Raw genomic sequence first — 9638 nt, 5'->3', positions numbered from 1 at the left:
ATTTGGGGTCACCAGAGGAGAAATGGTGACGAACTTTGTAAACGCGATATCTCAGGCACGGAATGTCGGACCAACTTCATAGTCAGTGTGCACGTGGATCCTAGGGACCACCGGAAGTCGAAGGATATTGGTAGAGGTCAAAGGTCATTTGGGGTCACCAGGGGAGAAATGGTGACGAACTTTGTAAACGCGATATCTCAGGCACGGAATGTCGGACCAACTTCATAGTCAGTGTGCACGTGGATCCTAGGGACCACCGGAAGTCGAAGGATTTTGGTGCAGGTCAAAGGTCATTTGGGGTCACCAGGGGAGAAATGGTGACGAACTTTGTAAACGCGATATCTCAGGCACGGAATGTCGGACCAACTTCATAGTCAGTGTGCACGTGGATCCTAGGGACCACCGGAAGTCGAAGGATTTTGGTGGAGGTCAAAGGTCATTTGGGGTCACCAGGGGAGAAATGGTGACGAACTTTGTAAGCGCGATATCTCAGGCACGGAATGTCGGGCCAACTTCATAGTCAGTGTGCACGTGGATCCTAGGGACCACCGGAAGTCGAAGGATTTTGGTGCAGGTCAAAGGTCATTTGGGGTCACCAGGGGAGAAATGGTGACGAACTTTGTAAACGCGATATCTCAGGCACGGAATGTCGGACCAACTTCATAGTCAGTGTGCACGTGGATCCTAGGGACCACCGGAAGTCGAAGGATTTTGGTGCAGGTCAAAGGTCATTTGGGGTCACCAGGGGAGAAATGGTGACGAACTTTGTAAACGCGATATCTCAGGCACGGAATGTCGGACCAACTTCATAGTCAGTGTGCACGTGGATCCTAGGGACCACCGGAAGTCGAAGGATTTTGGTGCAGGTCAAAGGTCATTTGGGGTCACCAGGGGAGAAATGGTGACGAACTTTGTAAACGCGATATCTCAGGCACGGAATGTCGGACCAACTTCATAGTCAGTGTGCACGTGGATCCTAGGGACCACCGGAAGTCGAAGGATATTGGTGGAGGTCAAAGGTCATTTGGGGTCACCAGGGGAGAAATGGTGACGAACTTTGTAAACGCGATTTCTCAGGCACGGAATGTCGGACAAACTTCATAGTCAGTGTGCACGTGGATCCTAGGGACCACCGGAAGTCGAAGGATATTGGTGGAGGTCAAAGGTCATTTGGGGTCACCAGAGGAGAAATGGTGACGAACTTTGTAAACGCGATATCTCAGGCACGGAATGTCGGACAAACTTCATAGTCAGTGTGCACGTGGATCCTAGGGACCACCGGAAGTCGAAGGATATTGGTGGAGGTCAAAGGTCATTTGGGGTCACCAGAGGAGAAATGGTGACGAACTTTGTAAACGCGATATCTCAGGCACGGAATGTCGGACCAACTTCATAGTCAGTGTGCACGTGGATCCTAGGGACCACCGGAAGTCGAAGGATATTGGTAGAGGTCAAAGGTCATTTGGGGTCACCAGGGGAGAAATGGTGACGAACTTTGTAAACGCGATATCTCAGGCACGGAATGTCGGACCAACTTCATAGTCAGTGTGCACGTGGATCCTAGGGACCACCGGAAGTCGAAGGATATTGGTGGAGGTCAAAGGTCATTTGGGGTCACCAGTTGAGAAATGGTGACGAACTTTGTAAACGCGATATCTCAGGCACGGAATGTCGGACCAACTTCATAGTCAGTGTGCACGTGGATCCTAGGGACCACCGGAAGTCGAAGGATTTTGGTGCAGGTCAAAGGTCATTTGGGGTCACCAGGGGAGAAATGGTGACGAACTTTGTAAACGCGATATCTCAGGCACGGAATGTCGGACCAACTTCATAGTCAGTGTGCACGTGGATCCTAGGGACCACCGGAAGTCGAAGGATTTTGGTGCAGGTCAAAGGTCATTTGGGGTCACCAGTTGAGAAATGGTGACGAACTTTGTAAACGCGATATCTCAGGCACGGAATGTCGGACCAACTTCATAGTCAGTGTGCACGTGGATCCTAGGGACTACCGGAAGTCGAAGGATTTTGGTGGAGGTCAAAGGTCATTTGGGGTCACCAGGGGAGAAATGGTGACGAACTTTGTAAGCGCGATATCTCAGGCACGGAATGTCGGGCCAACTTCATAGTCAGTGTGCACGTGGATCCTAGGGACCACCGGAAGTCGAAGGATTTTGGTGCAGGTCAAAGGTCATTTGGGGTCACCAGGGGAGAAATGGTGACGAACTTTGTAAACGCGATATCTCAGGCACGGAATGTCGGACCAACTTCATAGTCAGTGTGCACGTGGATCCTAGGGACCACCGGAAGTCGAAGGATTTTGGTGCAGGTCAAAGGTCATTTGGGGTCACCAGTTGAGAAATGGTGACGAACTTTGTAAACGCGATATCTCAGGCACGGAATGTCGGACCAACTTCATAGTCAGTGTGCACGTGGATCCTAGGGACCACCGGAAGTCGAAGGATTTTGGTGGAGGTCAAAGGTCATTTGGGGTCACCAGGGGAGAAATGGTGACGAACTTTGTAAACGCGATATCTCAGGCACGGAATGTCGGACCAACTTCATAGTCAGTGTGCACGTGGATCCTAGGGACCACCGGAAGTCGAAGGATATTGGTGGAGGTCAAAGGTCATTTGGGGTCACTAGTTGAGAAATGGTGACGAACTTTGTAAACGCGATATCTCAGGCACGGAATGTCGGACCAACTTCATAGTCAGTGTGCACGTGGATCCTAGGGACCACCGGAAGTCGAAGGATATTGGTGGAGGTCAAAGGTCATTTGGGGTCACCAGGGGAGAAATGGTGACGAACTTTGTAAACGCGATATCTCAGGCACGGAATGTCGGACCAACTTCATAGTCAGTGTGCACGTGGATCCTAGGGACCACCGGAAGTCGAAGGATTTTGGTGGAGGTCAAAGGTCATTTGGGGTCACCAGGGGAGAAATGGTGACGAACTTTGTAAGCGCGATATCTCAGGCACGGAATGTCGGGCCAACTTCATAGTCAGTGTGCACGTGGATCCTAGGGACCACCGGAAGTCGAAGGATTTTGGTGCAGGTCAAAGGTCATTTGGGGTCACCAGGGGAGAAATGGTGACGAACTTTGTAAACGCGATATCTCAGGCACGGAATGTCGGACCAACTTCATAGTCAGTGTGCACGTGGATCCTAGGGACCACCGGAAGTCGAAGGATTTTGGTGCAGGTCAAAGGTCATTTGGGGTCACCAGGGGAGAAATGGTGACGAACTTTGTAAACGCGATATCTCAGGCACGGAATGTCGGACCAACTTCATAGTCAGTGTGCACGTGGATCCTAGGGACCACCGGAAGTCGAAGGATTTTGGTGCAGGTCAAAGGTCATTTGGGGTCACCAGGGGAGAAATGGTGACGAACTTTGTAAACGCGATATCTCAGGCACGGAATGTCGGACCAACTTCATAGTCAGTGTGCACGTGGATCCTAGGGACCACCGGAAGTCGAAGGATATTGGTGGAGGTCAAAGGTCATTTGGGGTCACCAGGGGAGAAATGGTGACGAACTTTGTAAACGCGATATCTCAGGCACGGAATGTCGGACCAACTTCATAGTCAGTGTGCACGTGGATCCTAGGGACCACCGGAAGTCGAAGGATATTGGTGGAGGTCAAAGGTCATTTGGGGTCACCAGAGGAGAAATGGTGACGAACTTTGTAAACGCGATATCTCAGGCACGGAATGTCGGACCAACTTCATAGTCAGTGTGCACGTGGATCCTAGGGACCACCGGAAGTCGAAGGATATTGGTGCAGGTCAAAGGTCATTTGGGGTCACCAGGGGAGAAATGGTGACGAACTTTGTAAACGCGATATCTCAGGCACGGAATGTCGGACCAACTTCATAGTCAGTGTGCACGTGGATCCTAGGGACCACCGGAAGTCGAAGGATATTGGTAGAGGTCAAAGGTCATTTGGGGTCACCAGGGGAGAAATGGTGACGAACTTTGTAAACGCGATATCTCAGGCACGGAATGTCGGACCAACTTCATAGTCAGTGTGCACGTGGATCCTAGGGACCACCGGAAGTCGAAGGATATTGGTGGAGGTCAAAGGTCATTTGGGGTCACCAGTTGAGAAATGGTGACGAACTTTGTAAACGCGATATCTCAGGCACGGAATGTCGGACCAACTTCATAGTCAGTGTGCACGTGGATCCTAGGGACCACCGGAAGTCGAAGGATATTGGTGGAGGTCAAAGGTCATTTGGGGTCACCAGTTGAGAAATGGTGACGAACTTTGTAAACGCGATATCTCAGGCACGGAATGTCGGACCAACTTCATAGTCAGTGTGCACGTGGATCCTAGGGACCACCGGAAGTCGAAGGATATTGGTGGAGGTCAAAGGTCATTTGGGGTCACCAGTTGAGAAATGGTGACGAACTTTGTAAACGCGATATCTCAGGCACGGAATGTCGGACCAACTTCATAGTCAGTGTGCACGTGGATCCTAGGGACCACCGGAAGTCGAAGGATATTGGTGGAGGTCAAAGGTCATTTGGGGTCACCAGTTGAGAAATGGTGACGAACTTTGTAAACGCGATATCTCAGGCACGGAATGTCGGACCAACTTCATAGTCAGTGTGCACGTGGATCCTAGGGACCACCGGAAGTCGAAGGATTTTGGTGGAGGTCAAAGGTCATTTGGTCATTTTGGAGGTTCCTTATTTTTACGCTGTTCATGGTGACCTAACACAATATATAGTCATCGTCAGTGTGCATGAGAAAACCAGTGGTCACGAGTGGCCCATTGTTAATGGTAAAATAAATTTTACAACGAGATAACCCTTTACGAAACGGTCACTATCCATATTTGTTCCGAAAACTTTCTTTTTTTCCCTCAGCCTGAGGAAAAGACGTTAACTAAATGGGCTTCTTTAGTCTCTTTATCAAGTAGGCATAACATTCAGTCGATGAAGATTGGTCCCCAAGCAATTAGGTCAGGCCCAATACGAGGTGATCAACAAGCAGGTTAGGTAGAAGAACCAGTGAATCTTTTGGGCAACAGATCATGAATGTGATGTAAATTAAACCTTAACTGAAGTTTGCAGTCTGTGCCTTCATTGCCCTTATGAGTCAAAACAATAACTTTGACAATTGTTTTAGCTATACTGGAATATGGAAATTCACCTATTGATGCTGCATTCTGGGCATGTTGTATGAGTTCCAGGATGACTTTTGGGGGTACACAGACAATGATCAAAACGTCTTATTTTATATCAAGAATTAAAACCATCAACCCTACAAACAATGGTTATATGAATTCATCACATGCCTGGAATGCTAGAATGTAAGGATAAAGCTGGTATGGACAGCTGGATTGTTTGAGCTTTATTGTTTAATTCAAAATCAATGTGAAGGACCGGTACTAGCAAGAAAGAGATTTTCCTTATGAGAGTATATGACAAACCAATTCATAATTGGATTTAATATACACACTATTTTTCATTGGAATAACATCAACGTAATAAAACATGTTTATTTAGCCTTGATATTTCTACACAATTTCTCGCGAAGTTTCGATGAAGGTAAATAATGATTTCATAATTGCTTCGGGAATATGAATGGCTTAGTTTTAGTTCCCTGAGAAATAAAGCGCACAAAGCTACAAATAAAACCCTAGTCCACTTAACGAAGATTAGCACCTTCTGGTATACACTTTCGAAATGCATATTAGAAAACGCTTCCTACATAAGTTTTATATGTGAGGGAGGGCGGGGGGGGGGGAGGGGGGTAGTGAGTACCAGTCAAGAATACACAGCTAAACAAAAAGCGTATGTACGCTTTGTTGAAAAAGACAGTCTGAAGAATCTCTTCCTAAAGGGCAATGCCAGCTTCACTAGAATTATTGAGAGTGCACAGTTAGGTTTCTGCTACCAGTTTTTCATTTTTACCGAAAAGAGTATCCGAATGTGTAAATGTTGTTTGGAGGTTCCTTGTTTTAACGTTTTCCATGGTGACCCAACACAATATATAGTCATCGTCAGTGTGCATGAGGACACCAGGGATCACGAGTAGCCCATTGTTTGTGGTAAAATAAACTTCAAAACGAGATAACCCTTTACGAACAGTGTTCGACTTATGGCCAAAAAATTGCATAGCAACAAATTTCGACAATTGCTGTACAATATTTTTGTTGCATAGCAGTTCCCCAATATTGAATAGCAGTTTTGAAATTACCACAAAACGGACCAAATGTTGGCGATCAATATATTAAAGAGGCCATGACACGAAAAATCCAACTCATCGAGAGTAACTTCCTCTGAATCTATGAGAAAATCTATGTTCAAAACTATCCTCAACACCTTGAAAACCTCAAGGACTAATTAGTAATTAACGTTTTAATATTCGCATCCGATAATAGATATCTGAGAATGCGATTTCACAAGAAGACAATGATGACGTCATGTTAGGAACACACGTGCAAAGCTCAGGCATGTATCGGATGCGCGACGATCATACCGTTCCATATACAGTACACGCACATTTACACTGAGAGAACAACCACTGTATTACGCTATATCGTTAGAAATTTCAAGTTTGTTTTACAACTGTTGTAAACTATCCGAGAGAAATGCCGGTCCGTTGTGTTGTTGGGGCTGCATAAATATCATTACCCATGCAATTAGCCTTCATCCATGGCTGAAGGACGAAAAAAAACACGGCGATTATGACCAAGTTAGTGCACAACACCAGCGCCGATTTCACTTAGCCTAGCCAGTATGCAGCTCCGAATGAAGCTAACACTTCACGGAAGCATACTACGATCCCTCCTTTTTGTTATGAAATAAAACAAATGGACTTTAACGGTTCGACATAAAAGAGTCATTCTTCTGTCAAGTAATCCACAAAAAACTACTCTGAAGACCAGATCGGGGAACAGGAAACCTCCAATGGGGCAAGTGGCGATCCTTAGGAGGTAGCGCGCCGAGCACTAGTAGTACTATAGTATTAGCGTTACTACACTGAAGTCGCAATAGACGAAGAGATTTTACTGTATCATCTAAATTAACACCCCCTTCATTGCTCTATTGTATACTAATAAGCTATGAGGTTAGCTTCAGAAGCGATGGGTTACATCTTCTTGTGAACAAATCTCAGTGCCCCAATTTATTTCTGGAATATGCTGGATCAGTTAATTATAGCAATAATTTCTTATTCCTATTCCAGGAAAACCATTTATTATGTTGTGGAGGGAGTGGGGGTAATGGGGATGGGTCAAAATAGGTAGGTAAAAAGATTTTATTCCAAAGGTTGTTTAATTAAATCTCAAAGCGATTTATTTTAAAGTCACAGAGCCAAAAATTCACACAACATAGTTCAAGTGTTAAATCATTGAACAAAATTTATTCAATATCAGTTCTAGACAGTCATTCTGGACAATCTGAACTAACATTAACAACAATCATTGTATTATATGACATAAAAGTAAAACTGTACTTTCCATAAACATTATCATTCTTAAATTACACTAATGTAATTTGTGACATCAAAGGAGGTTAAAAGAAAACAACTTATATGAATTTTTTTTGCTTTAAGCCTACAAAGCAGTTGCATGTCCATCGCTATCAATCGTTGTTGTGACAAATTAATTAGAATAATCCAGAAGCAAATACAATACAGGGTTATTTAAACCAAGAAACACTGCACGACGCAACTCACATGCAAAAATGTTACCCACGCACGACGACACGTACAACACTGATGGGCAATGTGAAACACAGCATCACACGCATTAAAACAATCGAAGACCATTAACAGGGTGTACTGCTGAGTTTTTGAAGAAAGACTACAAAACAAACCAACTGCTGCTGAAGAAACAGTCTAAACATTCAAGAGTTCTGCTGCCTCCATTGGTCTTTATTATGACTTTTCTGTCAAATATCATTGGTCATATGGATATTTTGGCTTCCAGATTAAAGGTACGAATCAAACGAGGTAAATGCCCCTAAAAAGGTCAATGCCCGTTCCCTTATGCACATATTATATGACATCACGGTCACGCCAATACTTGTGTCCAAATGCTTCAAAACATGCCTTTTCTTTTATTGTTGATGTTGGGTCTGGAAAATAACCTTTTCATCCTGAATTAAGTCTTGAATTTCAATATATCAACACTGAGGGAACCCTGACGGATTGATAATCCAACACAATCGTAGTTTAGAAAGGCTTCCTATACAATGAGTTTTCTCCTGGCAACTTGAATCCAGTGTAATGACCATTGGCTGGAAAATCACTTCTGATCCTTTGGACTGCACATGATGGTAGCACAACCCTGACGTGTCTTGCTAGGAACCCCAAGTATCATTGAACCTGTTGACCGTAGGCTATGTATCTGTACTGCCTGGGAAAAAATTTATGAAAGTTCAAAATGTATTAATGTTGGCCATGATGTCCACAATAACAAGCAGGCACACAATGTTCAGTTATGGTTACATTTGTTGTGATTTTACACCTTCCATGTATCATGAAACATTCTTTTGTTTCAGAAAATTGATTTGCAAAACTCCAGGCCAAAGTACTAGCCAAGTAATAATGAGTATGAAATAACACATATGCCTACCTAGCATGGCTGCATAATGCAACTTACATCCCCGAGCCAAACTTTCAGTATGCAACCAACCCTACTAGTACTGCACACTCCGTAACACCGTAACACAACGCACAATACGGTTTAGGGTGTTCCGCGAATTCCAACAACACATGCACAAAATGGACTGGATTTTGTTTTTAAATGCTTCTTTAATAAATTCTTACCACGTTGTATGTTCCTTGCAATGGTTTCGAACGGATTTCTTCTTCGATATGTTGTGGAGCTTCAATTTCGGCTCGTTTAGCAGGCTCGAACTGATACGGTTCTACCTCCGCTCCACCCTCAGCGTTCGGTTCAATATTGGAATGATCATCGCCTTCACTCTCTGCTTCGAATATGAGAAAGGGCACTCTAATTATAGCCCAATTTCACTGCCTGGTGAAGAACCAATATCACTTTGAACTTCGGTTGCCGCATTTGGCTCTGGATCCGCCATTTCACAGGAAATTTTGATTTGATATCGCACTTGTGATCGGTGTTTTTTTCAGTAACTACTAGTGGTATGTGTACTTGTCTACTGTGTACGTGAATGGTACCGTAGCAGCGACAACAAATATGTGTTCAAAACGTGACGTCACATGACGTCATGCGAATCGGAAAATTTTCGAGTAAACAAAGTTTCAAACGCCGAAAAGGGTAAATTCATTCTCAATTTTCGACTTAAAAAATCAAGTTTTAAACTGGCAGATTGGTTGATACATGTTTTAGAGAACATTCTTTGATGGATCCCAAAAATATAGGACTTTGAAATTTTCGTGTCATGGCCACTTTAACTAGAAAATGTTTGTTTATTATTAATATTTATACTAGTGTTGCTACGATAATCGTTTTCAATATCGGTATCGGCCGATTTTTGCAATATCGGCAGCATATCGGTATCGGTAAAATTTTGCCTAGTTGCCGATAACAGCAAGCCGATATTGAAGTTTTCTTTTTAACAGCAGAGCTACCTGTACTTATTTATACTTGCAATGATTTGTTAATCTGCCCAAGACGATCCATTTCTTTAAGCGTC

General features: G+C 44.3%; 1 long non-coding RNA gene across 1 annotated transcript; it reads right to left on the bottom strand.

Moving 5' to 3' along the window:
* Positions 1-7357: 7357 nt before the first annotated feature.
* LOC139984409 (uncharacterized) lies at positions 7358-8914 on the bottom strand. The gene is made up of 2 exons (XR_011799070.1): positions 8788-8914; positions 7358-8374 (listed from the first exon to the last, which is right to left on the bottom strand). It is a non-coding gene; the product is annotated as an uncharacterized lncRNA (long non-coding RNA).
* Positions 8915-9638: the final 724 nt, after the last annotated feature.

This window comes from Apostichopus japonicus, chromosome 17 (genome assembly GCF_037975245.1).
Source record: "Apostichopus japonicus isolate 1M-3 chromosome 17, ASM3797524v1, whole genome shotgun sequence".
NCBI classification, from domain to species: Eukaryota; Metazoa; Echinodermata; class Holothuroidea; order Aspidochirotida; family Stichopodidae; genus Apostichopus; species Apostichopus japonicus.
Note: the sequence above shows the minus strand (reverse complement) of the source record. Positions and strands in the feature narration are given on the sequence as shown.